This window comes from Lissotriton vulgaris, chromosome 4_1 (genome assembly GCF_964263255.1).
Source record: "Lissotriton vulgaris chromosome 4_1, aLisVul1.2, whole genome shotgun sequence".
In the NCBI taxonomy this organism is placed as follows: Eukaryota; Metazoa; Chordata; class Amphibia; order Caudata; family Salamandridae; genus Lissotriton; species Lissotriton vulgaris.
This window is the reverse complement of record NC_141691.1, coordinates 686,123,788-686,148,154: the sequence shown is the minus strand read 5'-3', so window position 1 is coordinate 686,148,154 and position 24,367 is coordinate 686,123,788. Positions and strand designations below refer to the sequence as shown.

General features: G+C 44.0%; 1 protein-coding gene across 1 annotated transcript in view; it reads left to right on the top strand.

Annotated features, from left to right (window-relative positions):
• SPMIP7 (sperm microtubule inner protein 7) overlaps nt 1–24,367 on the top strand; it is a 232,824-nt gene that overhangs the window by 31,023 nt on the left and 177,434 nt on the right. The gene's annotated exons all lie outside the window — the stretch shown is intronic.

The window sequence follows — 24,367 nt, the reverse complement described above, 5'->3', positions numbered from 1 at the left end:
TTTTTTTATGCACGTAGCGGGTTATTAGGATTTAACAGAAGACACCTTGATTTAAATATAAAAATGGATTGACTGTTATTATATATAAAACAGGGCTTATTCCAAGCCTGAAAGGGCTGTAATTGCGAAATACTTAAAAACATTTTTTACCTCTTGGTTGTGCTTAAGGTTTAAATGAATAAAATGTTGTTCAGCCTGCTCTATCAAATGTCGGGGGTGCAGAATATCAGCTGTCTGATTACGATCTTGGTGGATGGGATACTCCGTCACAAACATGACAGATATCCCGTCCACCGTATTGCAAGTTCCATAGGATATAATGGAATGGTAATACTGCAGAGGGGACCTCCATCATGTTTGTAATGGAGTAACCCAGATCTTATTATCACCCAAGACTGTGCAGTCTTGTTTCTTTCATCCATCAACAGACACCACCTGCCCTTTTATTCCACTCTTTCAGGTCTCTTATGTATCCCTGCTTTCTTTCAGTTTTATTATTTTTCTGTCTTTCTCTTCCTCCTTCTTCCCCTCTTTCCTTCCCCCGTTAGTGTTTTTCTCTGTCTTGCCCTTGGTCAAAGTCTGATGCGGGAAAACGAGTGCGGGTGGGCCCGACCTGCAAGCACTGCTTATTAGGAAATTAGCAGCTGTAGTGCGTAGTTCATTGAAGACCAGACTTTGGTGATGAGAGGATTGGCTTTCTTGTTGTGAGAATTATGGGCCAATGAGTGGAATTTAAATTCCACTCTTTTTTTAATTGTCAGTCCATGTCAAATATTGATGGTCTTCTCAATTAGGTATCCTCAACAGCAAACACAGGCTACTTTCTTCGGCTTGGTGATTTTGGCATAGTCTAAAGGCGAATACAGCAGTACCACCACCGCCTAGACTCAGTGTGGGTAGCCAACGTAAATGTAAAGTTTTTCTAGCGAATTCAGGTGAAATACCTTGCTTTAACTATGGGCCACCAGTGATATAGAAGCTAAATCAGAGACTAGGACTCGACGTGCTTTTCAGTTTTGACAGGGTCTAAACGTTTCTCAAAAGGTGGAGCCCATACCCTTAGGGGTCATTCGCAGATGATTGCTGTTACGATTTTTGAAAGAATACATACATTTCCTAGCTAATGAGAAAGAACATTTAAATTCTGTTGAGTAGAGGTGCAAGCATTATGTATCTTCTTTCTTCTTATTTTCTCAGCAGCCATAAACCAAGGTACGTTGAAAAAAAACAGTGGCAAACTACATTTCCCAGAATCACAGAAAATAGTTGAGCAAAGTAAGGAAAATAGGAATAAAGTGGCCATTGTCCGATTAACATTATCTTTGAAGAATCCTTCCACTTCCTCTTTCTTCGTGCAATGGCATATTCCCACAAGCTTCAGTGCTGCTTCTGTCTGAACCTAGAAGCATGATATATATCAACCAAGACTTCTGCCTTTCAAGGCTTAACAAACACATGTCCCTCCCTTGAAACATAGTACATTTTCAGTTATCAAAAACAGGCATGTTGACTCCCATCAAAGGTAAATCAGTAAAGATAACTCATGAAAGTACATAATTTATTCCTACATAAGTTTGTTCAAGACAGAAGACTGCTCTCGCCCATCTTATTCAGTTTTCTATTGGGTGGGACGCATACTTAATGCTGGTGGGGATAATACTCAACTCCATGTCCTTAATGGAATTTTAAGTTTCCTTCTTGTTAGCCAGGACACTTGCATTCTGTGTCTGGACCACTGGGAAGGATTACGCATGTTCAGAGCTTGCTCACCATCAAAGTAGCAACTAGGGGTGGGTGGTAAACTCCTCTCCGCTGGTGGAGTTCGCGAAGTTTTGCCACTTCATGCTACGCTTGTAGCACAGAGTTTGGGAAACACTTCGCAATCCACCATATGCCGGAGTTTACCAGCGCCACCTTAAATACTTTTTGACCACTCAAATCAATTGTATTGCTGTCTCATTTCTTTCAGTGGTTTTGGCTTTGTTTTTGGAGAAAAGGAGTTTGCTTTATGTTACAGAGTTGGAACACTGCTCTAGCAGCAGCCAAGCCACCACTGCATGCTGGCCTTTGAGCCTGGTTCACTGCTTCTTAGGTTAAGGCAGACATCCTGCCTGCAACTCTAATGCTCAGCAACCTGGTTCAAGCAGTGGGTGGGCATTTGAGTTTAAGGCATACATCCTACCTGCTGCTGCAGTGCTCTGCACCCTGGTTCAAGCAGTGGGTGCACTTCTGAGGTTAAGGCAGACATCCTGCCTGCCACTGCAATGCTTGGCACCCTGATTAAAGCACTGGTGGGCGTCTTAGGTTAACGCTGCAATGCTCAGTACTAGCTGGCTGGTCTCTGACAGCCAACTGCACAGTGCACGTGAAGCCTGATGTCAGGGTCCTGGCATGGAGAGCCGCTGGAGCATCCAGAGTGCATGTAAAACCCTCCCCCTGTGGAAAGGTAGGGCCTATTTCGACCAAGAACCCTTCAGTATTTGCCAGGCGTTAGCCGCCTCTCATACCTTTTAATATTACCAAACAAAGAGGCAGGCGCTGGAGACTGGAAGGCAGGAAACAAGAGTTTATTCCGACGGAGCAGAACACGTCAAATCAGACAACAGGGTATCTTCTCGAGGTGCTCTAAACGCATCCTTCAGGCCCGGCCTCTTATACACAGTTTTATGGCTTTATTACATGAAACACATTCCTGTCAATGCTTTGATGTACGGAAAGGCATCATCGGAATCCCCGCCTCAAGCTCGTTCCCACACATATTTACAGTAGAAGTCCCCACCCCGGTCACAGTAGGTGATGACTATCGCACAGCAGGATATTCCGTCGATTCCCGGAGTGTGTGTGTCTGATCGGATCTCATGGGGTGTGGGCCTTGATCAGTCGGAGATCCTTTGAATCGGGGCAGCTGCTTACTGTAAGGGGGCCAATAAATGGCATCCGCAGGGCCAGGTGGTGGCCTGGGAACGGGCAGGACAGTCGGGTACAGAGAAAAAGGGGGTGGGGGTCCATCAAAGGATGGGGAGGTGTTGGCCGGGTGCGGAATGCGCTTCCGAAGCAGAGTCGCGCTGGAGGGGAGGTTTATGTTTCAGGCATGAGAGAGCGGGGGCTGTCAGCGCGGGGGGATGCTTGCGAGGTCAGAGGGAGAGACGCGCTAGCCAGCGGCACTGGGCAGAGAGGCCATGACACTCAAAATGGCTGCTGCTTACGCGCACATACGAGCCTGAAAAGGGGGGCAAGATGGCGCCGATAATGTTGACATCGCAAACCAGATTTTAACAGTCCTCCCTTTTCAACATATCTAGCCAGTTTGCCTAGTCGATATCTATCTTCATCAAATCCCCAACCTCGACGTCGTACAATGCTTTCATGCGTTCTCTTTTCAAAGTCCATAGTCTTAGGGCAGATGGAAATAATCCTGCTATCAATGCTGACAGAATCGTACATAACCGTATGTAGTCAATGTGATAGGCGAGGAGGCAGTGCATACAAAATTACATTAGCGGTGTCATACGTTAGACCCAGAGATGGGGACCTTACTCAGATGAAGAAGGGAGTTTGTTCGAATACAAACATGATGTCATACAAAGAATGTTCTGGCAGAATAAGGGCTATTAAGTACATTACTTGAGGTCTAGACTCCATGGGGGTCAAACTAGACAGCATATTCATGTGCATGACTGGTGTTCTACAATCATCATGATACAGCGTTAACGCTTTCTTAGCTATCTGGGTACAATTGAAAGTGACCGATGTAATGTTTCGGAAACTCGATTGGGTGATAGTCAATACAAAGTGGTTGGGAGAGGAATTCAACTTAATACAAGTTACAGTCAGAGGGGGGGGGTAATGTTCAAAAAGAGTTCTTCTTTCCAGTGTCCTATTACAGCGAGCCATCACTGGCAGGCTATCATTGTTCTTCTTCTTTCGTTGGCACTGTTGAGCACCGGCGGTGGAGCTATGCGTCCAGCTCTAATCCGAATTTCATGTTGCAGGGTGTGACCATTCTTTGCACTCGGACCACAGTCCTGTTTGTCCTGTTTCTTAACTAATCTATCATAGGTACCTTTAGGCGGGGTACCCGCATTCCGTTCTTCTTTCATTGCAGACCCTATTCTATCTTTGTGCTGTGTTTCTTCTTCAAGTCAAGTTCACAATTCCATATGAAAAAGGGGGATGGGGGCGTGCTTTGGGGAGGCCGAGGGAAGAGAGGGTGGAGTGGGATCAGATCTGAAATGGACCAAGGAGAGCAGAAATTTCAAGCAAGTGGGCCCATCAATCGGGCTCAATGGGCTGGGACTTTCGGCATGAGCTGATCAACAAGCAGGGGGCTTCTGGACAGCCCTTCTTTCTATCACTTTCCATGTTGGGAATGGTGCCTCGTCCCGCATCTCTTTGCTCTGTGGCTCCACCTTGGTCGAGGTCATAGGTGTTCCATGATCTGCAGCCAGGCTGTGCGTCACGTCCGACCCCTCTCCTCCGACGACTGCATGGTATCTTTAAATAAGTACAAAAACAAGTCTTAGAGAACTGGCAGGGGAAGACGTTTACACACTTCAATCTATCTCCCAACCCCAAGTAGTCGGGGAAACGTTTTATCGGTCACGCTAGGGTGGATGTCCATAAACCCTTACATCGGGGTATGCTGTTAACTCATAAATCATTGCTGTGGTGCAGGTTTGCAAGCATTTCTACAAATTTCCATCATCATGTCTGTTAGGTGGTGATTCCTGTTACATTCGTAAACGTGGCAAGAAGTCTGATATTTATCAATTACATGGTCTATCAAATTCAAACCGGCTCCTCCGGTAGAGACTCGTCTTTCTAAAACAAATCCTGTTGAGCTATATTTTTCTTCAGGGTCTGCTAATTTTATGAGAAAATGTGAGGTGCTACTATCATGGGCTTATAGGTACCCTTTTCGGGGGGGGGGCACACGTTAAGCATTTTCCTTTCTGGAAACAACGGCTAACCTTTATCAGTTTTAGATGATTTATCTTTAAAAACAAGGTCATCAGCTATATTTCTTAAAATTATCTGGGACGGCTAGTACAGAACTGGGGCCATTCTGGAAAAACGGGGACGTTTCAGACACTCTACTATTGTGCAATGGGTGGGGTGATCTGAACGGTGAAGGTGGTGTCATTAAAGCACTAAAACAAAAAGCCACTGACATATAGCTCCCTTTTAAGGGCCGGATTAGGGGACATCAGTCGTCTTACCTGTCCTTTCTCTCTCAGCCAATTAAGTTCCATCATTTTACAGAAAGGAGAGGTAATAATATGGCAAGATACGATCGTTTGTTTCTGTCAATTTGTTCAAACACTTGTCGTGTTTAGGCCAATTATACATGTACCGGCGAGGTACAGTGTTGTCATTTATTCAAAAGAGAGCAAGGGGGCCCTCAGAGGGAGAGAGAGCGTTGTGCGCATCAAATAGGCTATTCGGTACACGTACAACATAAAGGGAGAGAGAGAGAGAGAGAGAGAGAGAGAGAGAGAGAGAGACGTGTACGATAATAGGCTACTCAGTGCACACACAACATAGAACAGTACGGGTCAGTTTTATGTATAAAAACACAAGCTGAGGGAAAACATAAATTCAACGTTTACGTACACACGAATATCGGATAGGGTGCGACAGTACATACATCAAGTACGAAAGCCTAAGACAAAACACAGAGCTATTTTGGGCAAAGGGACCTCTCCTTTTCCTTTTCTTTTTATGCGTGTTGCGCATTCTCGGTATCCCACTTAATTCATTTGGGGGTCGGGCTTTTTACTCTCCTTCCTTCCTAATAGTAGACAATTTATTGGAGGCCTCATTTCAAAAATACTTACTCCCTTTTAATCGGTCGGACACTAGTCCAGTCGTGCTTATACTCACGGTGGCCAAGCTGAGGTAAAAGAGGGGTGTCAGCCGGTCATGCAATGGTACAATTCTTATTTTCTATGAGGATGGAAGAAGAAGTGGTAAATCTAAAACATGCCAGAATCCCTAACTTCTAGGCTGAGGGGGGTTTCGGATGAACCCCAACCCGGGGTACTCTTAACTTCTCTTATTTAATCAGCACATAAATCGGCTCACTGGTGCGCATTATTTTGGTTGCACATTTGGGATATTGGTTGGAGTCGGGTTCGTCGTACTGCAATAACCCTTCAAGTTTCTGATGTAGGCCACCCTCCTATTTACTAGCTTCCGGGAGAGGGAGAGTCGTTTCTTAAGTGAGGAGGTACCATATTCGGGCCTATTTTCTCATCCCATTGACCGTTCGATCAACACTTCAGTCATACAAAAACGTTCTCTTCATCGACCCAGACATATGCAATACATACACATTCATACCGTACAATCAGGGCACACACGCACAGTCATACCATACAATTCTTCACGCTCCCGGAGATAGCCTCTGCACACCATGCACCATCTCACAGCACTAGTCTATATCTTTCCCTGCATGGAACACGGTGCGGTCCATGTCCACTCCATTCTTCAGTCGAAACTCCAATGTAACCTACAGAAAAAGAAAAGTGGGGGAGGGGGCAGCATTCAAAGCATATCAGCGCGCATAAACACGAAAATGTTCTACTTACCGTGTACCTGACCTATCTCTCTGGGATGCGGTTCCCGGCATTTCGGCCTTGAAGCCCAGAGGATCTGGTAGTGCGGTAAAGATAACCAATGATAGGCCGTTTATTACATACTTCCGGGAAATTCAAAACTGTAGTGTAATTAGAGATTCCCGGTTTTAAAAAAAAGGGGGGCGCTTTTGACCCACGAGGGGGCTGCTAAGAAAGAGGTTCGATCTACTGTCCTATTCATTGGTATATTTAAATATCAGGATCTTTACCGATTGCTTATGCTGTAGGAATGTAGAATCTTGACTATTCTTTTCACATTATTTTCTGTGTACTATATCTTTTTACTTTTTATAATCAAAGTGCTTCATTTTAGTTGTCCATAAATTCGAGTTTCTCCTTCGTGTATTTGTTTCTTAATTAGTCCTACATTATGGGACAAAAATACCATACCTTATATTCCAAAAAACTACAAAGGGGTGGCTCTAATCAGTATGGCTGAGCCAATATCCGAAAAAACAGAACGAAAATGCCAGTACTGATAACAAAGGATAATTAACATATGTTATGACACAACACCTGAAAATATAATTCAAGACTGGGAGCTGATTAGTAGCTTTTATTATTTTGTTCAGTTTTGTCAAAAGAGCAACTGTTTTCAAGAAAAACTTATTCAAAGAAATAAACAGCTAATACATGCTAGGGACAACAATAAGAAATCAGGGAATCTTTCACCACATCAAGTATGCCTGTGACATGCTTGATGTGGTGAAAGATTCCCTGATTTCTTATTGTTGTCCCTAGCATGTATTAGCTGTTTATTTCTTTGATTAAGTTTTTCTTGAAAACAGTTGCTCTTTTGACAAAACTGAACAAAATAATAAAAGCTACTAATCAGCTCCCAGTCTTGAATTATATTTTCAGGTGCTGTGTCATAACATATACCTTATATTCGGCAAATAATTCAAGCTAAAGGCAACCATTTTCTAACAACTTTGGAAAAGACAGGCACGATGGAAAAGAATCTCAAACAATCCTAAATTTAGACAAGGGGTCTGCATTATCTGTCCTTTACTATTTGGAAGTAACAGCCATTATTCAAAATCTTACCAATCTAGGCGACTGTTATGATGCTGATTCCATAGATATATATATATTTTTTGAAAACCTTTATTGTGAAAGTGTCAGCATACAAATACGGGCCTACAACCATATAGGCCGGCCACGGTGCAGACTGGAAGTGCATAAGGTAAGGAGAGATTACACTGTAGTATAAAAATACGTAACGGGTGAGGCATTTAATTGTGGGAAACTAAATGTGACTAACAGTTGTAGGATCCATGACGGTTAATTTTATAATCGAAGGTATAACAGGATCAGCTGCAATAGAGTCGTCCAGATACACACTGCTGGCGAGTATCATGAGTAACACCACTTTGAAACTGCGATAATACAATAATCAATAATGAAGGACCAACATCAATAGGGTCGTCCGCATGCCCAGTCAGTACCCTTCCCCGCCCGCCATGTGCACAAAGACCGCATACATATCCTATAACATCAAGGCTAAGTAACGGGAACGCCATAAGGAGTTGCAAGTCCCGCCTATACTGGCTCCATTTTGGGGCGAGGCCGGGTGGGTCCAGAGTATAGTCCAAATGCCTCCAATAACTAGCGGCCGGACCAGAACCCCTTTCGGCAGTTCAAAAATTTCGTTAACGCCAACAGAAAGGACAGGCAGCATGAACCGTGGCTCAAAGGTGAAGAAAGCAAAATCTTCCCTACCGGGTCACGCTGAGGTTCCACCGGAACTGATCGAGTTGGTAGTCTTACAGTGTCTCCTGGTAAATCAGACAAAAGCTGGCGTCATCATGAGAGCACCATCATCTCGCGGCAACGCCGTGGCCACTCCGGAGAGCGGAACAGCAGCCGTATCCCTTCGCCGATGCACTGAATCAGCCCCTCTCACGGCACCAGATGGGGATAAGGCGACGGTCACCCGGGGCGGAGGCAAGTCAATGGGGAATGATCGAGCAATAGTGGCGGTCGCCCCCACCGGAAGCCCGCGGGAGTCGAGGGCCAATCTTTTAAATCGGAGAGAACGTCTTCAAGAGTGGGGCTCATGCCCGAGCAGGCAAGCATCCGAGTTCCATGGTAGCCCAGAGCCATCCTAGTGGACCAGGCCTAAATCCGGGGACCGGGCCGCCATCTTGAGAGTCTCACGGCAGCTGCCCTTCACCACGGCCACCGGAGCGGGTCCCCCGGCCAGCCAACCGCGGGGGCCCGCTGAGTGGAACGCCAATGGCAATCTTGGTGCGGGAGAGGAACCTCCACCTTTCGGGGGGGGGGCATCATCAAGGCATCCCCCGCACACACCTTGCTGGACACCACCTCTGGGCAATCCGGGGACGGGCCTCGGCGCGTTGTGTTGCCTCCGGCCTACTCGCACAACAGTCCTCCACCTCAGGCCGCCACTGATGCCACCTCGCCGGCTGATGGATTTTGTAGGCTTTCTATAGCCCAAAGCCAACTAAAAAGTAGCCCAAAGTAGCCCAATGTTGCTACTCTAAAGAAGGAGGGACAGGGACAGCGCCAAGCAGACGGTGAATGCATTGGGATTGATGTTGCAGCAGGCTGCCATGTAAATATTTGTCTAATAAAGCGTTTTAACATACTACTTTTTTGGAGTGCTGTATATATATTTATAATCTGGCAACTAGCACAAACAAAAATGTTACTGCGTAACCAGGAAAAAATATAGCCCAATTGTGCGTGATCTAGCCCAATCTGGCAACACTGATGTAGGTATCAGTAGACTTTTATTTGTATAGGGTTTGTCGTTATTGGGCGGGATGGGCGGCGGAGCCGAGCTACCTTGCTGCCATCATGGTGTCGAGCTCGGCTCCTCCCACTAGTTTCATATTTCTCGTGAAGGGTTGTTCCTAGTGTTTCTATTTTAGCGGGGTCAAAAGGATCTCATCAGTGGCCTACTGATTTTGCTCGATTCCTTTTGTTTTTCTTAGCGATTTTTATGCCATAGTTTGCTAGAAAGATACAGCGGCTAATCCGCATTTTATATATATATATGTCCTTTTTATTAGGGGTGCCCTCCGGTAATAAACGGTCCGGGCTGAACCAACTACCAATCAGTGGGGAGAAGATGGGCATGACGGATTACAACGGGAGACAAAAGTCTGCACTACCTATCTTTTCACTGCTTACAAAGACTAGATAGAATATCTCTTATTCCACGTTATTTGTAAGCAGAAAATACCTCCAAAGAACCAATATCGAACAGTTAATGTTCGGTCAATCAAACAATCAATGGGGAGAGTAAGTAGGCACGACGGGTTACAACGGGGACAAAAGTCTGCGCTACCTACTCTTTCACTACCTGCAAAGAGAGAACCTGTTCTTCCCCGTTTGCAGACAGGGAATCTCCAGAGAACAATCCGCGAACAACAATGTTCGGGCAAACAATCAATCAGTGGGGGAGAAAGATAGGCACGACGGGTTACAACGGGGACAAAAGTCTGCGTTACCTACCCTTCACTACCTGCAAAGGAAGAGAGAATCTATTCTTCTCCGTTTGCAGACAGCGAATCTCCAAAGAGAACCAAAAATTCAAAGAGTAATACTAGTATTTTCCAAACAATCAAACAATCATTTCGCAATTTGTCGTGTTACACGACCTTACCCGGACCGCATGGACAGTTTCTTGTCTTCCGAATCCAGCGCCCGATCGTCCTCTATCTTCTGTCGCGGCACTCCTGATGGTTCCCAGTCAGGACCGTAGATCACTCGAGAGAGGTCTGCTTGGAACCGGTGAAGTTCGGATGATCGGCTGCCAGACGAGGGTCTATCGGGCAGGTGCACTTCCCGATCGTTTCAGTGGTTCACTCTGTCGTTGGGACCTCTCCCACTGGATCCACGTGTCGCTGATGGGCCCCACGTTTGGGACGCCAATTGTGGAAAGGTAGGGCCGATTTCGACCAAGAACCCTTCAGTATTTGCCCGGCGTTAGCCGCCTCTCATACCTTTTAGTATTACCAAACAAAGAGGCAGGCGCTGGAGACCGGAAGGCAGGAAACAAGAGTTTATTCCGATGGAGCAGAACAAGTCAAATCAGACAACAGGGTATCTTCTCGAGGTGCTCTAAACGCATCCTTCAGGCCCGGCCTCTTATACACAGTTTTATGGCTTTATTACATGAAACACATTCCTGTCAATGCTTTGATGTACGGAAAGGCATCCTCGGAATCCCCGCCTCAAGCTCGTTCCCACACACATTTACAGTAGAAGTCCCCACCCCGGTCACAGTAGGTGATGACTATCGCACAGCAGGATATTCCGTTGATTCCCGGAGTGTGTGTTTGATCGGATCTCATGGGGTGGGGGCCTTGATCAGTCGGAGATCCTTTGAATCGGGCAGCTGCTTACAGTAAGGGGGCCAATAAATGGAATCCGCAGGGCCAGGTGGTGGCCTGGGAACGGGCAGGACAGTCGGGTACAGAGAAAAAGGGGGGGGGTCCATCTTAGGATGGGGAGGTGTTGGCCGGGTGCGGAATGTGCTTCCGAAGCAGAGTCGCGCTGGAGGGGAGGTTTATGGTTCAGGCATGAGAGAGCGGGGGGCTGTCAGCGCGGGGGGATGCTTGCAAGGTCAGAGGGAGAGACGCGCTAGCCAGCGGCACTGGGCAGAGAGGCCATGACACTCAAAATGGCTGCTGCTTACGCGCACATACGAGCCTGAAAAGGGGGGCAAGATGGCGCCGATAATGTTGAGATCGCAAACCAGATTTTAACACCCCTGCCCATTGCTGCGATGAGCTGGCTGATAATGTGTGCTACTTTCTGTACCATGCTGTGTACACCCATACCAAATCCTTGGTCTTCAGGGGCAATATTCTGCACAGCTTTAACATCCCCATGCAGCTGCATATTTACTAGATTGAGGACAGGAGGAGTGGACACGGGTGAGTCTCTGGGCTGTTGGGTTTTCATTTTTTTAACGCATGTCACATCTCGGCTAACAGTAACAAGCCGCTCTGTTACAATCCCACCCCATTCACTCACTCCGTCTGTGGAACTCTGCAGACTCTGGCAGAGGTTTTTGGCTACTCTGCGGAATTCCACAGAGTGAAACTCTGTGATCTCCGCCCAGGCCCAGTAGCTACTCCCATACCTGGCCTGAAATTGAACTTCTTAAATGTGGAATTTGCAGAACAGTCTGGCACATGCATGATGTCTTTCATTAGCCCCTCAGCCCTCTTTACCAAGGCCTTGACACTCCTTATTAAGTGAGCCTCAGAAAGGGAAATAACAATTCTGACCTCCTGCATGAACAAATAGACCCTTCTAGCAATGGTAGGGTATGAAATTGCCACGAAGGCTTCCTGATTGAAAGTTGAACTCACTCATCCTGTTTTAATATTCTTTGATGCATTTCATGACACATAATTTGGGGCCCCCTGTAAAGCAGGGTATGAGACAGAACAAGTATTGCACTTCATCCTCCTGGCAAAAGTAAAGTCCTATGACAGCTGGGTTAAACTTCCTGCCTTATATATCTGTTCTTGTACAGTTGAAACCCTTTTACATGAAACTGTGCAAACAAACATAGCCAACATCTCCAAGATTTCTTTTTGTAAGAAAAACTGATTCTGAGACCATTACACAGATTCACTGCTGTGTTATCATCCCATGTTGTGAATACCTTGGCTGTAGATGTTTCAACAATTGTACTGATCCTCAACTGGGATGCTGGTCATGGGCAAAAGGCTCACTGGGATTGTTTAACAAAAGGTGTACAACCTTCTGTGGCACCTGATCTAGTTCCCCTCTCCCCCATGGGCCCAAGTTCTATGCCACACACAAATGGGGCCAATCGTCTGTATGCCTTCCTTCTGTATATCTTGACAACATCCTTTGTCCATTCTTGTTGGAAAAATGTGCCTGCCTGGCTCAATAGTCTCAAGATCACCCAATGCCTCCTGTAACCCTCCATGCCATCAGGTACAATTATCCGCCCAGCACAAGTTGGCGCAACTTCTTCTCAGAGTTTGTACAAATCATTGGACAATGGGGGTAGATGAATTGGGAAATTCCTGGAAAGGTTTCAGATAAATGGGAAGTCATTCATGAGATCTCCAAATTGGTGTTACTAATATGAGATTGGCCAATTGTCTCTTCATCTAGGGCCTTAACCCATGCGTTCATCATGAATAGTGGAAAAGCAAAATAAATCCCTTTTCCACCATCTTGTAAGAAGGCATCTAGGTTCCTGTAAGTGCTGCTAGATGAGGTACCTCAAGAGCCAAATTCTGAGGCAAGGGTAAAAGATCAGTTTTGCATCTGACACATCTGGTGTCAGTTCTTGGAACACCTAAAGATGCATTCTCCAATCACTAAAATCTTGGAGGTCTTTGAGATTTCAGTTCTACCTGGTTTTACTTCCCAAAAGATACTGTGTCAACACTGAGATGCATCTGTCCTGGCAGAAGAGCACCAACATTCTAGAATATGTGCTTTCCAGGCACTTGACATGGTGTACACCCAAAAAGTTGTCCAGACATCTTATAGGGGCATAAATACATCATCCCTCCCAGCCCCAATGGATACAGTTCAACACTGTTATGAAGTTTTGGACAGCGCCAAAGATAGCTAGGGCACATAGAAGAACTGCAAACTAAAGCCCTAGCACTTGCAGATGACCTGAAGAAATTGGAGATGTAGACTACAGATGGGATCCCTCAAAGATGGAGAAGGATGTCACTGAGGAGATGAATCTCCTCCATTTTTAAATTACAATAAATCAACTACTTGGTGAATTTGCAAGGTTGATGATGTAGTGATGTCATTTGTTTTTTTCTTCACTAACAAGATATTACTAAAGATTCCATTTGGATGAAGAACATTTATGAGACTAGTTTCTTTTGCTGACATGTCTGCAACGTTTCAGTATATGAGAGCTCCCACTTCTTCCAAGAGGAACAGAGGTGGACATCTCTTAACATGCTTTGGTGAACAATAAAAGTCTATCTGAATCCTGGCCTCCTTTTGCATTATCTGAGCACACATATAGACCTGTGCCAGCTTTGGGCAAATGATGCTAAACTTTCCCATGTTCTTGGTTGCGAAAAATGGATAATGTTTACATAAATGTAATCTTGGGAAATTATTAGTACCTCACAATCCCGCTTGAATGCAGCATCTACGTCCTGAACCAATCAAAGGGAAGAACCATTCCCCCAAAGTACTTTTTGCCCCACCACAGTTTAGCTGTCTTATAGTTTGAACTTTATGGGAGTCTTGGGCAGATACTAAGCCAGTTGAGGGGGTCCTTTCATTGATCAACCACAAAAAAAGTATTTTGAATGATTCCTCTGCCTTTTCTAAAGATGTAAAAGTGGAGGCAACCCTTGCCTGACTGTTTGATTGAGTGTTCACTGAACAAACAACCTTGGGCCACCAGACCTAACTCCGTTGGAGCTAAATACCCGAACTTAAGGTTTGCTTGGAACAGCAACAAGTGGGATAGTTCTGTCGATAATGCACATTTGGTGTTTCCTAAAAATCAGATTGCATGTTGCACCCAACATGATCGTATATCTAGGAAGGTAAAGATTGTCAGAATTCTTGGCCTGTTCGGCCGCACTCAGAATTCTTGTTGCAATGTTCAGGAGTTAGTGCTGGCATATTTTACATGATTGGTCTATATCCTTCTGGGTGTCGTTTTTGTAAATTTAGGGAAAAAGTGGCCATATGTATAAAACATTTCTAGAGAAGGTCCACATTGCTTTCCAGGGATGGGGAACGGAAGTTCCGCCATAAAATGGCCCACACCTCCTTGTCTCATGGCTTACACAGCTTTTTGTTTTTTTAAGGGGCAAACCTTGTTGCTGTGGTCTAGTCCCAGGACTTAGAATATGTAGTAAATGTTATCTGGTTCAAACAAGTCAGAACCCTCACCTTTATCTTGATTAAGGTTCTTTCCACAGCTCTACTTGATGCCCAGCACTGGTTGCCATGGCGTAGTAAAGCCTGTCTCTTCATTAGACCTGTTCACAGAATCTTCCTCTTCTGTCCTTCCATCCTTAATAAAGGGCCTCTCCCATGTCAAGAACAGCTTTATACACAGCCGAGTTTCAAGAACCTCCCAGTTGGATTGTATGTAGTCCAAGGGGGAACCATTTCTCTTAAGCTACCAAAGGCATCCAGGTACCCACAGGAATTCCTCTATCTTTGCAAGCCTGTTTGCTGATGGTGGCACTGAACATCTGAGGTCTCAGGGCTTTGAGGTTCTACTTCCTTATAAGGTAGGAGTTCATTCTTGTGAGCCTCTAGTAGCAAGAGTTGTCTGCTCATGTGGCTTCAGGGCCTCATTTACTGGCTTTAGTATGAAGGAGTCAGTGGCCTCTGCTAGTCCTGTCCCCATAAGGATGAAGGCCCTCCTACTCCTCCGCCTCCCCATTCTGATCCTCTAGGGACAAAAATACAATAATGTGGCACTCACATATTTTTTCAGCTGCAGAGTCTCCGCCCACAATGCTGCTACTTATGACTCTTAAGGGCTCTTAATATACAAAGTGGGACTAAAGGGCATAAATATGGGCAGCGGTAGGTAGGCGTCCTGGGTACTAGTGTGAATAAAAAGGAAACTGAGCGTAATCTAGATTTTCATTGAAACTGTAACAGCTCTAAAGCCTTTATAATGGCTGATGTTTAAAGTCTGCTGATGGAACATCTTAAGCCTGTGTAGTACAGACATAGAAGAAAGATGATTGGTCCTGCTGCACTACTTACAGAGCCTCTTGCCTGTGGCATGGGGTCACTGCTCGTAAAAGCTAGCTGAGAATAAGCTCTAGGTTGGCAGCATATCTCCCACCTCCTAGGTGTACCACAACGCATTTGCAGTTCGACAGGATGTCATAAGTGGGGCTGTGCAGCTTCTCAAAAGTTGGCCAAGAGCTGAGCCCACCTAATCTCTACAGTCAAGTGAAAATAGTTGTTTTAAAAGCTCTTACTCTCAGCCCAATACCCAGTAGCCTCCTGAAGGAAGAATTCCATCAATGTAGGAACAGACCGAGAAGAGAAACTCCACCAAGAAGAAAAACATAGTGGATGGAACCCCTAAAGCTTATCTTTATGTTAAGTTTATGAGAATATGATATTTGATTGTTCTTATGATTCTGAATACATTTCCAGGATGCTGGGAAGTGTAGTTTGCCATTTTCACATATGTTGGTTTATGGCTGCTAAGAAAATTCAAGGAAAAAGAAGAAATCTCCCAACAGTTTCTGGCGTAGAATTGACCTTAATTAATTGTGGTATATTCACTTCTCGATGGCGTGCAGGCAGTCTGCAAATAGATTGAACCATGTGATAGTGGGTGATGAAAACATCTGGTAGTTCAAAAATGGCACGGTTCAAACGTTATAGTGTCGTCAGTCTACAGAGCTACAGGTTAAGCATGTTAGGCACACCTCAAGTCACCTTAATGGAGTCGGACAAAAGGAGACTTAAAAAAACTTTTTTTTCTGGTTGGATAGAAAAGGTTGCAGCATGATTTAGTGACTGATGATCCTGAACCCACAGGTACATGTAGCACCAAGACAGCAACACTGTCTATCGTTGCCTAGTAACATTATTACTATCTCTGGCACTCCATATGACTTAGTAACTAGTGTCCATCGTTGCCTTCCATGAGATTTTGAATGTTGGGCAGTAGCATTGTTGGGGGACTGCAAGATCCAGAGTATGTTTCTTATTAGGGCACGTCTGACACATTTGCAGCATGTTGATCTCAAAGTGGTTAGATTTCCAGGAAATACATAAACACCCACATCTGTGGTGCGGAAAGCTCTGCTGTCAAGAAAGTCTGTCACTCTGTTTCTACTACTTCACTTGTGAGGTATCGTTGAGCTCAATGTTAGTTCAAAAAATACATAGAATACTAGTTAGTGGTCTAACTTTTATGTGCAGGTGCATCCATTTAGTCTCTCCTTAAATAGTGTACGATACCTGGAGTGAAGATATAGGGTTTTTGATGAGCTAGCAGATTCAACAGTGTTAATGCTTTTCTTTCTGCAAATGTGGGTCCCATAAAGTGCTATCTGATGAATCGAAGTTCACAACCGAGGCTAGGCAAAAAAGTAATACATTTAAATTACGTGAAGCACATTAGGACGCACAAGGAAGACAGACGTGGTTAAGGTTTCAAACCATAAAAGTTTATTAAAGGTTAAATGTTTACAGAAGTCAAAATAGTCAAATTTGTGTCAATAAATAAACAATATATGAATGTATCAGTTAATATGAAGTTCAATACACTCAAAGTAGTATAGTGAAGAGGACAAGCTATCATAAAGTCACCTGAAAGGAAAGGTTAGGTAAACGCAGTTCTTTCATAAAAACAGCTCCCTCATCTCCTATATTGTTCTGCTCTATTCAAAGTCTGGAAAAGGTTCTGCTCATTAAGAATTTTGAAACAGGTTCTGCTCATTAAGCATTTTGTAAGCATTCTGAACTGTAACCTACTCTGCACTAGACAAAATCACATAATTCTAACATTCTCTACACCTACACATAATTTCCATGAAATAACCTAATCAGGTTAAACCCAATCTTCAGCTCAATAATTTCTAGGGATCCTCCACAAACCAGTTTCTCTAATCATTCCTCAAATTTACATTTATCTGAAATAAAATGAGATACATTGGACCAACCTGTATTCTTCAGGTATCTTCACGGATTTAATACCAATTAGAACATTCTGCAGTGATTATATCAACAAAAAAGAAACATTTCATCCTATGCAAAAGTAAGTCAGCATTGAAACACGTGTCATAAGCAAGATATCAACTAATGTTAGCCCTTTTAAACCCAGTCTACACCAGCAATGATCAATCTAAAACTGAAAAAGACGCAGTTAATGGCATTTCAAGTTCCAGTGTTAAAATCAATATTATGTAAAATCATTTAATATGAATAAAAACCTTTGGACCCTCCCTATGGGGACTTGGAGGTCACCACAAATGTTACCTTCATTGACTGAAATTTCCCCTTACACCATAGATGATGACTTTTTCAGCATTTGTCTAGATTCCTCTAGTTTCTTTAATTCACAGTACATTTTACTCTGGAGGTCTTCAAGTTCCAGCTCTTCATGTTTCCTTTTCTCCCCCTTGATTCAGGCAGCTGCTTCTCTCTGTTGCTCGTTGACCCATCCCTTGTACAAATCATTAGAAATCATTTTTTTCCTTCTTAAAAAAAGAAATAGGCATATCAAACAAAAGGTTTTGGGGTTAGTATCTTCTTTAATATCCTCTCACTAATATCACTAAGCCACTTACCGATCTTTGAAAATCCTTTCCCTATTGATTCCAAGGCCCCTGTCTCCTCCACCTCCTTCATCTCATGAGTAAAAATAGCCATTAAGTTTGTTACATGTATCAAGTATACAAGTCCAACACAGCTGGACATGTAACATGTTGCAGACTCCACTCTAACGAGTAAGATAGCTAAAGCTAGCCAATTCTAAAAACCAATTTGACGTAAAGCCATAGGCTCAGTATTTATTGCAGATAAAGCTCCAGCTGTGTTAGTAGCTAGATCATCTAGCAGGTCAGTCAGTTTTCTGATCTTCAAATAATTTGAAACTATACCTACAGAAGGTATCATGGAATCAAATATATCACCTACCTGCTCTTTCATGAGTCACTATTTCCTCATTGTTGGAACTGGGGGTCTCTAATCGGCAGAGGTATGCACCTTGTCCAAGTAGGGACCCTTGCTTCTAGTCAGGGGAAAGGATGATACACATTTTAGATAACCCCTGCTCAATCCTTTGGTAGCTTGGCACGAGAAGTAAGGCTTATCCCAAAGGCAATGTGTAAAGTATTTGTACTCAAAACACACAGTAATACAGTGATAAAACCAAAAATGGACACCACACCAGTTTAGAAAAATAAAGTATTTTATCTAAACTCAACAAAACCAAAATGAAAAAAAAATCCAACATACATGTAGTACAATAGCACTTAACCCCTTAACTAATGCCATCAGCCAACGGTCGTCACGAGCACTACCTCCCCAGTGCTGCGCACGACCGTTGGCCATCGGGCCAGCATTCGTTCTTCGAACGTTCAGCACTGGGCGCTGAACATTCGAAGCTCTGATGAGGTTAAAACAGTTATTTCCAAAATAAAGCTTGTAGAAAACAAATAGCACCACCTGGGGGCTATTACAAAGTTGTGACAGCAATAAATCCAAAGTACGGTGCCGACCGCGAGGTGCGCAGCATTAGGCACGGAGTTACACAGACCCCCAAACAAACAGTTTCTGTGGATAATGAAGTCTATGACTAAACACAGCGTTGTAGAGGTGAGGCGTCGGAGCTGACGCCAGCTCCCTGGCACCACGGAGAAGGTGAGGCATTGTGTCCTCTAGAAGGCGATGTGTTGAATCCAGGACAGGGGAAGTCGGTTGCATTGGCTGTGAGACGTCGGTTCCGGTGAGGGAATTGTGAAGTCAGTAAGTTTGTGGAGTCACCCTCAGCAGTTATCGGTGCCGCGAAACCAGGATGAAGGCGTTGGCGGGGATGGAGTAGGTGCGAGTGCTGGCATCAGGAATGCTGATAACTGCAGGCATCAAAGGGCATTGAACGGCGTCAGAGCTGCGGTGTAGGCCTGGCGGTGCGTCGTGCACTACACGAGCGGTGGCCCTGGCCTCACTGCAAGTCACGACTTTGGAGCGACATCGCAGCGGCGTTGCAACAGCATTGCAGCAGCGTTGCTGACGCCATCAGAGACAGGTTTTCTTGCTTCTTTCAAGTTGCTTCCTGCTCCCAAGAGCAGGAACAACCTCCAGAGCCCAAAACTGGAATAGGTAACCCCTGCCAGGTCAGAACTCTCAGCAATTGAGTTCAGGTAGGGTGGAGTTAAAGACTTTGTGTCCCCGAAACCTCCGAACAGGAGGTCAGCGCACACCTGCCCTTGGAGATTCTGCTTCAAGCAGGTTCTTAGCAGTCTTTGTCCTTTCCATGGCAGGCCAACCCCACACAGCACACAGCAAAGGGGCAGTACTCATCACAGCTCTCCAGCTCTTCTCATTGGCTAATGTTCTTGGGTCTAGAAGGGATTTAAAGTTCTGGGGTTTGTGCAAGGGAGACATGCCCTATTCAGGTGCAAGGAAAACACTTCCCACTACTCAAAATACAGCCACGGTCTATTCAGCTGTACTCTGGGTCATCCAGGATGTACCAGGCACATCTCAATCCCCCAGTGGCTGTTTACAGTGAATGCACATCCCCAGCCCCTGTCACTCCAAAACAAGACTGTCAATCCACAAACAGGCAGAGGCCCATATATTGGTTAGAAAAGAAAATACCTACTTTATAAAAGTCACTGAAAAAAGTGACGCTTATTGCAACCGTAGCTGTTGCACTGCTGCGAAGGGAAAAAGTCTTCCATGTAATCCAATTTTTTATTTTCAAACCAAGTAATCCATAGTGAAACAATCAAATTTAACCTGTTGTACTCGTCATCATCTTAATGAATATGTAGAGTCAATCCGGAGACAGCTAAAATTCACTTGATGCTTAGCAAACATATTGTCGTCCCAAAACGTGTTTGCACCCCACTGGTTTAAGGAGAAGAAAAAATTATTTAAAATTAAGCGAGCGTCACTCTGGAGAAAGTGAATTGCGATCAAATTTCACCAGGACCCATTGAACGAACAGCACATTCCACAGATTGGAAGTATAGCGGATTCAATCACTCTACTCACGTCACATACTTCAAGGACTGTTTTAGTCATGTTTATGTTTAGTATATTTCCTAGGTAATATAATTATGAGGCAATGTTTTGTTCACTGATCACGGTTTGTTTGTTTCATGTATTATGGCACGACTATGTTTTTATTCATGGAACATTAGGTACATGTTTTTTTTTCGTTTTTGGGCTTCTATATAGCGGTCAATGTATTAAGGGATTTGAAGTAGTAAGTAGCACGTTTTCCTTGGAATGAGATAGTCATGTGGTTTTATTGAGCTCACCTTTGCGAGCGGGTAAAAGAGCAACTTGGGAAGGAGCAAGTAATGTTACTGATCCTGTCGAGTATGAAGGGAGGCAAAAAAGGATAAGAATGCCGTATCTGGCTTTCACTAGGTAAACTGGGATAATTTGGTTTGTGTAATGGGAAAGGTTGTCTTTTTTTGTTTATTTATTTTCACATCGTTTAGGACACTGTGAGGGTGGCAAAGGGTGGGGGTTTCATAGCTTTAAAGGGATGACAATTTTTGTTTCTTGAAACACTAAGTCTGTTACATTGAAGTGAATGGCTAAGTGCATTCTTTTAATCTTTTACAGCAGAGGTCTTGAAACTTTTTTGCACTGAGCCCCCCCTAAGCAAAATATTGTGAAATGAGGCCCCCCTCCAAAACTATATTGCAAAGATTTGGATAGTAGAAGGAGGAGGAGGAGGGATGATCACAGAGGGCAATGATAATGAGATAATTTTTGGGGTGCTAATCTGTAGTTCGTAATCCACACTAAATGTGAGTTTATAAAAAAAAAAAGCAACAGCATCAAACAAGAACAGAATTGACCAAAAACACTACCCCCCAAAATGGCAGTGCTGTGGGGCCCAATGCACTCCACTTGCTGCACTAATGATGGCTGTGGTGCTGAGAAGCAGGCTAGCTCCTCTTTTTACACTCCTTCCCCACCATGTGTGACCATCACTTCAATCTTGAAACAAGGCTGGTTTCTGTCTGGAAGAAAATGAGCTACTGCACACTGCCCCCCTTTTTCTGTGCCAAGGGTGCCATCTACCCTAATGCTAGCAAGGAAAATGAGCCCCATGCCCACTCAGTATTGCAAAACATTCATAATTATGATTGGGTGGTCCCCTGTGTAAAAGTGTCACTGTGCCTGTTTCATTAATGATAGGTAGTGCCTTGCTGTTTGTTGCCTCTGATGTTTGTAACAACATGGGCTCCCATCTCACACCATCCCTCTCCCTTCCATGTCTCATCAACCATCTCTAGGCTCAAAGAAACACTGGCACAGCAAGTATTCCCTGCAACTGCAGCACCAATGATACCCACAGCTCTGTGAAGCAGGCTGTCTTCCCAGCCTAATAAACAGGGCATTACTTTTAGGCCAGATGCCCAACGCAGGCTTTCTGTTTCCTTGTGTGAAAAAAACAACAACAAAAAAGCTCCCTCTGCCCCCCTGTTGCTTAGGCCCTGTTCCGTGCGTGCACAACCATGGTGACCTGGGCCCTAATGCTAACAAGGAAAATAAACCCATGTCCTTTTTCATAGAAAGACTGACATAACTGGTGTCCGGTGCCCACTGACAGATGGTGTGGAGGGGTCCCGTGCTGTGAAACATGTAGTAGAGAACTAAAGAAGAAACATGCCTTCTCACCAAGGTACCTGCTACCTGAAAGAAATGTGTGCAACAGTTAACCATCACATATAAAGGCTGCTTTGGAGTCAGTGTAGCTTTTAATTAATGCAGTCACTCAGTTTAGTGGTGACAAATATTTATTCTCTATAAAGATGTAATATATGTGTCCGTTGAAAGGAGTGCAATCTTTAAATGGACACATATAAAAATATTTCCACTAGATATAGTCTGAATGCTTATTGCTAAAAGTTATATTTTTAAAGCACTTCTTTTATATAGTGTAATACAAATGTTAAATAATGGCATTCACAGTGCTTTCTGTCACAATTTGGGACCTTGTAGCACTGTAAACAAATCACTATTCCTTACTGCACCAATCAGGATTTAATTCTGTGACTCTCTGATCACACATGAAGACATTCACAGTGATCACATTAGCCAACTGAGGTTTCATAAGATAAAACTGTAATTTCCCTCAGATTAGTTTAACCTGCATTTATTATTAAATTGAGGTGTGTGCATGTGTTTATAAGCAGTTACCTGAAAGTGAACAAAAAACAATGAAATGCTGATTTTTTAAATCTTTTTTAGCTATCTTTGACATTGAATTCACACTCACTGACCCTGCCCCATACCACTCAGTAGTACTTATTAGTATCATGTTTAATTTTCTTGTTTTCAAAGTGTTCGGGGCTTGTGATCAGTTATTGAACACAATCAATATATAACATTTATAGGTGTTGCATATGTATATTGCTGTACGGTCTTGAAGTAACATTCTCATGATGTATTATGTTTTGTGTGATTTGTAGACATTTAACATGTACTCGTGCCTATTGTGTGCTTTTTATGATTTTTACTAATCGAAATAAAGTGGTTTTGAACTTGAACTAGACATTTAATCATCATTTCTACTGTAAAAATAGTTAGACATTAGGATACTTCATTAAAATGCAATGAATTCACAAAAAACTAACATTTCTGACTCAACATTCACATCGTTATGCAACTATGATAACTTTGTTGTACTGTAGCTGCCCTCAGGTCTAAGCCACTTTTCAACTAGACCATGGCTGCTTGTCCACATCCACCCAGAAAGCCAACACCAGTACTCCCAGCTAACACAAGTACTCACAGCAAACACCAGTATGCACCAGTGGCGTAACAAAACTTAAGGGGTCCCCTCTGCACACTACATAGCAGAGGGCTCCCACGCTTCAGAACCAGTCCGGAGCTCTCAGGCCAGGGGCCTGCCAAGTGCTGGAGGAGGACCCCCAAGCTCGGGCCCCACGCTCTGACAGGGGCTTGGATACACTACCGGTACTCACAGCTTTGATAGTTCTTGACTGTCCTTGCCGTTGATAGGATTAAATAAAAAGTCTGACAGCCAGACACACACTTGTAATGAACCTACTAGATATACAGCACTCTCTTACTCATACATGCATGCACACACGCACCTCCCCTCACACACAGGAAATAACACAATGATGTAGCTTTCTCTGAGACACGCATAAACACGCACACATTTTAAATAACCCTGCTACATATATAGCTCTCTTTGATACACACCAACACCTGTACACATAATGAAACCGAACCAGACCACACTTCTTCCACTGGAATACAGAGGAGAGCAAACCAACCCTTAGAAGACAAATTAACAATGCCTTAGCGCAGTTTCAAGATTGTATCTATAGGCAGGCACAAAGGAGGAGAAATCACTCTCATATGGGTGCAATCCGATTTTTAAATACTGGTCCTAGAACCTGTTAGGAACGCAATCTTCCATCATGTAATTCAAGTGCTTTCGATGTTTACCTTACAGTGCCTCATGCAGTCAATTTTAAAATCATGTGCTAAACCAACTAACGCTTTCCAGGCATACACTAAGCATGTCCTAATTAATGAGGCGCTCCTCCAGTAAGATGAAAACTCTGCAATGCGCCATCTTTGCCTCTATTTTACAGGAAATAGCCCCCTTCCTAAAACAGAAAATAATAAGTTGTCACCATTGAAACAGATCTCTACAACGAGTGTATGAACACCTCACAGTCCTCACTTTTTTATGCGCTGTAACTACTTCATGTAAATGATGACAGCCTGGAAACACTCCTTTCCCGCATCCAGGCTAGCTTCATTTACATGTAATTGCAGCCCCATTTGCGCCCCCCTGGGAACACATCCACGTCCCCCCCAGGGGGGCGCGCCCCACAGTTTGAAGATCTCTGTTTTACAGCAACCCCTGACAAAGGACCTAACTGGTTCGAAATGCATTGGGTTATATTTAAAGTTGTAAACTGCACACGTTTATGTTAAAGCTTGGATTAGTTCCAGAAAATGTTTGAAAATGCATAAAAAAAGAATCAAGTGAATTT